General features: G+C 34.5%; 1 protein-coding gene across 3 annotated transcripts in view; it reads right to left on the minus strand.

Annotated features, from left to right (window-relative positions):
• Positions 1–7,500, minus strand: part of LOC115218295 (cGMP-dependent 3',5'-cyclic phosphodiesterase-like) — a 614,814-nt gene that overhangs the window by 217,834 nt on the left and 389,480 nt on the right. The gene's annotated exons all lie outside the window — the stretch shown is intronic.

Below are 7,500 nucleotides of genomic sequence, written 5' to 3' on the forward strand. Positions count from 1 at the left end.
GAAGCCTGATTTATCCTTAAATGATAAATGCAATTTCTTTAGTTGTTCTTTACACATGGGTTTGGAAAAAGAATTTAAATACAGAATCATGATAATTATGAATTATTTTACTTGAAATAATTTAAATATTATTTCCAACATTTTCTTTTCAAATATTAGTATTATTAAATATCTATGTGCCAACAGTAATGATGTCTTAAGATTATAAATTAAACAGAACTTCATTGGTTGATTATGGCTAATTAAGTAGATTGTCTTAATCTATTGTAATGGATTTGTTATATGAGGTTTAGAATTTAGAAAAGAGCCAATACTGTTATAGGATCCCATCTTAGCACTGATTACACCATAAAAGTGAAAAAAAAAAATCAGCTGTACTACAAATGACAAATAAAAATAAAAATGATGGTAGTGACCTTTAGCCAGACACACAGAAGAGGTTGTTAGGATCAGTGTACAGTCAAGAAGTAAACACTTGAAGTCGGTAATTACTTTAGTGCAGTTCACAAGGTTGGGTAAGTATATATGCCAAAGGGAGAAAAAAGAGCATGATGTTACAGATTTTCTTTTCTCTCAGACAAGGGGGTCAATCTTGAAATGTCGTGACATAAAAACTTATCCAACTTCATCAACTTTGTTCTATAATATTTGGCAATGTAGAGACTACCCCCAGTTTCCTTAGACTATTTTTTTTTCTTTGCTTTTGTTCTTTGCCTTTCTCTTTTTAATGACAATTATTTTAGATCTGCAGATTATCTCAGCGAAGATAATAAATCAAAATTATATTTAACATTTGTTTTCAACAACTGTGATTTTGTCTCAAAAATAGCAAATCATCTTTTTGAGAGAAGAAATCAGTTTTAAAATAATTATTAATTAGAGAAATAATTTATTTTCCGTCTTTGTTTTTCTTTTGTCTCCAATTATTTTCAATAGAAATTAGTTGCAGCAACAACATTAAAACTAATTCAGATTCAGACTTTAATGACATATTTAATGTCAACAAGCTTCTATTCTGATATTAACGCATATCAACATTGAATTCTTCTAACACATACTTTTGAAGAAAAAATACCAACTTTCTCTTTTAAATAGTTAAATAATTATCTTGAAAGTGCAAACTGTGCAGTTCATGATTTATAATTGGCTCATAATCATGAAATTTTGTGTTCAATTCCTGGACTGGATGGTGCATCAAGTCTTTGAGCAAGGTACTTCATTCCACATTACTCCAGTCTACTCAGCTGTAAATGAGTATGTGCTGAGTGCTGATGCATCTGCCTCTCCCTCCTGCTGTCACATCTTGGATGTTTTGCTAGATCAAGGGTAAAGAAGGCAAGAGAGTGTTTATGCCTGCTTGTGACTACACAGGCACCTCAAACAATTAGTAAAAGCTTGGTATGTGTCACCAAGCCATAATCCTGATGTGAAACATTTGATGCTGTGATCAATGTCATTCATATAGATCAGAGAAAAACACTTACAGATAGAAATATCTTAATTACTAAGCATTGTTTGAAAAATATCCTCATTAGTTTACAGGTTTCTAGTAGATTAATTACTGGTTTATTGCATTTCTGATGAGAGTGGCAAAGGATTGTCCCTGATGTTTTGCTTTGCATCAGTCTTTACATCAGTTGCTGATATACGGCAGTGATAGATGTGTACTCACATGCACACATATCCTAAGATTTTGTCTACCACGTTCCATGTACGAAGTACTAACACTTACCAAGGAAGGTGCCTGGTGGGAACCAACATGTTACCACAAGGTTGTAAAACAACTTCTTAGTCACACTGCTTTGCCTGAATTTATAGTTATTCAATGGTAGTATCCCTATTCCATCCTTCACCTCCTTCTTCTCATCATTATAATTTTTATGTTTATTTTTTTTTCCATTCAGGCATGGGTTAGCCATATCCTCACAGATTGAATTAGTTCATATTCAGAGTTATTACTCTCCGAGTTAGGTATTAGAACACATCTTACTTTTGAAATGTGCTCTATGGCTAGATGCACTTGCTATCATGAATGACTTTACACTGGTTTATAGTGTCACAAGAACTAGGGAGGTTGTCATGATCTCTCTACTGTTGGGGCCCATGCACCCAAAATATACCCAAGACACTCGGGGAGATGATTTCTTAGAACCCCTTCATATAAATTTAATTCCATAATAAAGAAGTTCATAAATAAAAATGATCCAACCCTTTGATGTATCAGAAATACAAGGTGGATAAAAAAAGAAGTAAAGTGGGAAAATAGAATGAAATTATATTTAGATTAATATTTTTGATTCTGAAGATAGAAAAAGCAACTGATTAGTTCTACTTCAAGTTGGGAGCAGATCTGACCCTATATATCACAGTAAAACCAGTAAAAGGGTCCTAAGGGGTCTTCAGTAACAGACTGAAGGACAGAGAGCCCATCAAAGCAGAAATTGCTGAACTGGAGTGCTTTGTCTTAGCTGTGGACAAATCTTGACTCCCCAGGAATATGCAAGGCTTGGGTCTATCAGCATGGGATCCTCTCAATAATCTTCTGCCTCCTACTCATCTATGAGTAGGAGCCAAAAGGCATTACAAGAGTAAGCAAAAGAAGAGCCATCAAGAAGAATGTGGAGGTAGCAAAAGAAAATATCTTGAAGGTTCTGGCTATAAAAAAAAATCCTGCTGTTGGTCAGCAGAATGCTAATGAGACAAAGGTTGACTTGACTGACATCTCTTGGATCACCTGGATTAGAGTGTGTGTGTTGCAAGACATGTAACACCTAGTGATTCCAAGAACCAACATTGATGATGTGTTAAAGTAAGAAATGGATCAGAGAATTCTCTATTTAGTTTATTTTCTTTTTCCATATTAACAATGGTTGGGGAAGTTTATTACAATATTTATAATTAAATAATCTATGTATTTATCTACAACTTTATAATCATAGAGATTTAAACAGAAAATTGCTTTTAAATCAAATATACACGTGTGTATGAGTCTATGTGCATAAACTAATAAACTACATGAAAATATAGATATATTTATATATACACAACTATAATTGTAATATATTTAGCAGATACAATTCATGTCATTATTGGAAGTTTCTGCCTGTTAGAATATGAACAAAATTCATAATTCCAAATAACTGTATTAGGGCATTAGCTGATGAAATTAAATTATGCACTAAAACATGTAGCGAATACTTTTGCTTTTATTCATTTATTCTCTCCATAACTGTATGTATGTATTCGTGTTTGAAAATATACACAAGAGAAATAGAACTCAATACATAAAATAGAGTGTTTATATTATTTTATTATAGCTGAAGAGCTACATCAATGTCGCAAAAACTGAGAATCAAAGAGAGGTGTGGAAAAGCATGCCTTGCCTTAACAATGTTTAGGCAAGGCGTGCTTGCTTCTGAATTAGTATATTAAGCTGAGAATTGTCAATATCATTATTAAATCAATTCTGCTATGTGATGCTGACTCATGTTGAATGAACATACACAAATACACATATATATATGTAACAATCACATGTGTATATAAACTAACTTACATTTCTTTTTAGAAACGTCGAATGTGTATTGTATGATACAGACAAGAAAGTGATATTTTGAACGCAGTCAGTAGGCAGGTTAGCTTAATGGTAAAGCACTCAGCCGGTATCTTGGGGGATGTGGGTTCAACTCCCATGGGTGTTTGTTGACAACATTTTCCACTTTGTAAGGGTAATGGTACCCAATTTTTCTGCTGTATTAACAGCAATACTGCATTTGAAATATTACTTTTTTGTATACATATATATATATGGATCGAAACAGTTTGGTTCCAATTTGTAGTGCCCTTCTTTCATTTGTCCACTCACTCGTGTATACACACACACACACACGCACACATGTATGTGTGTGGTGTGTGTGTGTGTGTATGGTAGCCAATCAATAAATTGCTTTGCAATAATCATTCTGGCATACTACTTTGGGTTCAAATCCTTCCAAGGCCAATCATCCATTCAGAGTTGGTAAATGAAGTACCAGTCCTTGTCTTTCTGCTTTTTTCTGTTCGTTTATCTGTCTCCTGGAGGATCAGAAGAGGGGAGGGTTTTACACGAGAATAACCTTCTCCAAAACAGATGTTCTTATAAGAACAAGGGGCCTAGTATTCCTCCAAATGGTCTTATCATGCTAATTTAGCATCTCAAGTAATTCTATATTCCCATGTTCCTAAATACCCACTGACCATATGCTGAGTTCATCCTCACTTCTAGATGCACACACACACACACACACATGGCACCCGTGTCAGTGGAGCACTAATGATTCCATCCGAGTGGGATCACTGCCAGAGTGGCTGTCTGGTTTCCGTGCCGGTGGCACGTAAAAAGCATCATTCGAGTGTGATCGTTACCAGCGTTGCTTTACTGGCACTTGTGCTGGTGGCATGTGAACAAAACTTTCAAGTGAGGTCGTTGCCAGTGCCGCTGGACTGACTCCTGTGCAGGTGACACATAAAAAACACCATTTCGAGCATGGCCATTGCCAGTACCATCAGACTGGCCCTCGTGCTGGTGGAACATAAAAGCACCCACTACACTCTCGGAGAGGTTGGTGGGCATCCAGCTGTAGAAACTCTGCCAGATCAGATTGGAGCATGGTGCAGCCATCTGGTTCGCCAGTCCTTAGTCAAATCGTCCAACCCATGCTAGCATGGAAAGTGGATATTAAATGATGATGATGATGATGATGATATACATATAAACATATCTATATCTACACCTACATCACACAGATGTATATATATATATATACATCTGTGTATGTGTATGTGTGTGTGTGATGCAGGTGTGGATATAGATATATTTATATGTATATAATATGTATATAATGATATGTATATCATGAGTCGCCACGATAGATCGTTAGCCACGACACACATTTTTTCTCTCCTTGTTTCTCTCTTTGTTTTTTCTGTGTCCCTTTCTGTTGAAGAACGTAGGCTCAAAACGTAAAAGACTTTAACTATTCCTGAGCATTATACTAATACATCTGTTTGTTTTGTACACCACCTGTCTTCGTCTTTTGTTTTTTTCGTAAACCCTCCCTATATATATATATACACATATGTACATATGCATATAATCATCATCATCATTGTTTTTAATGTCCAATGTCCAGTTTGGCTAGAGCTGGGTGGTTTGACAGGATCTGACAGCTTCAAGACTGTATCATGCTCCAGTGTCTGCTTTAGTATAGTTTCTGCAGCTGAATACTTTACTCTGAGTAAATTAGGTGTTTCTTTCATAGCACCAATATTAGTGAGGTTGCCGTGTACTTCACAAGACTAACATATCCTTTGATTGAGTGGGGCTACAGTAGAGAGGGAATCAGCCTTATGCTTAGAAATAAAAGGTTATAGTATGAAAAAAGGGGGGCAGAACAGGTTTTTGAACACTAAAGGAGTTTCATAGTTACTCCCAATATAGAAAAATGGTTGGGAATAACTGTGGGTGGGGCTAAAAAGAGAGATAAAATAGTAGTGATTAGGTGTCAGAGTGGACCCTCAAATTGCAAGAAGGTGAAAAGAAGCAAGTGGGAACAAGACCTAGAAATGTGGATGGGTAGTAATTGCAAGAGTGTATGGAAAGAGTGAGGAAAAGACAATTACAGACGTGAATGGGGTGGGACTAATGAATATGTATCAATTATGTGTGTGTGTATATGTGTGTATGTATACATAAACACACACACACACATTATATTATATTATATTATATTAATAAAGAAAAATAATGTCAAGTTTGGCAGTGAATTTAATGATAAATTGTGTGTGCAGGTAGATAGGTATCTAAAATGATTTTCTTCTTACCTTTCTATTTAGGCAATCAGATGGAACTTCAAAAGTGGGTACTTATGGAATTTATGTTTGTAGACAACTTAATTATCAGAAGAATATGTTGAAGGACATCAGAAAAGTCAAAAGTTTGGAAGAAGAGGCTTGCTTGATTTAATGATAACATGATCATATCTATGATACCAGTTAGTAGTAAAACTGCCAGAAAATCTCATTAGTGCCAAGCAAGTAGTTTTTCTTGTTTGGAATACTGGAAGAAAGTAGGTAAGAATAATGTACTGTGATGGCAGTGAAAGGATGCATAAAATATCTGATAGAATAAAGCAACATTTTAGATTCACTAGTTGCATTGCAGAAGTTAACAACATGAACACCAAGAGCTTGTCAGATGTTCTGCTGGAAACAATATATACATTTTCCAACCTACATGTGATTTAATTTCAGCTCAAGTGGGAACTAGTGATAGCATATTGGCTTGGGTTCAAAAAGGAAATGAAGGAAATTAGAAGAATGCTGCCTTTGTTTGCAACAAGTATTTTCTGTGCCAATTAGAAAGGTAAAATATATGAACAGTGAATGCAGAGGATCTACTTTGGTTCAAGGAAAAGAAATGATTTCAATACAGCTATATAGCCCATAGCATGTGTGTGTTTGTGTATGGAAAAGGTTGAGAACAAATGAGTTGGGGAAAGTAATATGTCAGAAAAATTGGAATATATGCGAAGAGAAGATGAATCTGTTGGTATGAAATTGAATAAGAATAGAAGACAGAAAGTGGATAAAAAATCATGTTCCCAGTTAATGGTTGGATTTACCTGTAGCTGAGAAAGGTCGAGGAAAACTAGAGAAAGAGTCAGGTTAGATTTGAGAATTTAGACTTCATTGATGACAGAATTAAGACCATCCAACCCAAGTCAGCATAGAATGTAAGATTTCCAGTTTATTTTTAATGACTAAGCCAGAAGAAAAAAGATGGCACTCACAACACTTTCACAAGATATCTGAGACTAACGAGGGGAAATGAAGGAGTTATCCCCAACTGGACACCTGACCTCTGACAGAGTAGAATCTGCTAAAGGTATCCAAAGGCTAGTTGGTGGTGTTAAACTGGTTGATAGTTTAGGTCTATGATCCAAGGATGTTCAAAAAGTAATAATGACATTTGTTGTGCTGTGTATATATGTATATACATATATGTATGTTAGATAATGTAAATATTGTTGTCTAGTAACAAATTAGAAACCAATATAATATTTATAATATCAAAGATATGAGATGGTATTAAAACTTGTTTTCATGATTTTCATGATCAAAGTACTTAGACAAATTAAACATTTTTGAAGTTCTTCCCTAACAGATCTGATATTTTTCTAAATCTGTTGCACCTTTTAATTGCATATGGCAATGAATAAACACTCTTTTTTATGATCAACAATATTGTTCTTCTAAATTTCCAAACCTCTTTGATATTAAATTTGATGAAACATTTTACTTCACCAATTAAGTACTGAACTAAGTCATGTTATTAGCAACTGGTTAGTTTTTAGATAACTGCATAGAAGTTATGAAGTCTTTATTTATTATTGACTTTAATTATATATGTAGCTGGACTAATAATAAAATGATTAATATTGGGAATTAAAGATTAATTAT

Source organism: Octopus sinensis, linkage group LG13, assembly GCF_006345805.1.
Source record: "Octopus sinensis linkage group LG13, ASM634580v1, whole genome shotgun sequence".
Classification (NCBI taxonomy): Eukaryota; Metazoa; Mollusca; class Cephalopoda; order Octopoda; family Octopodidae; genus Octopus; species Octopus sinensis.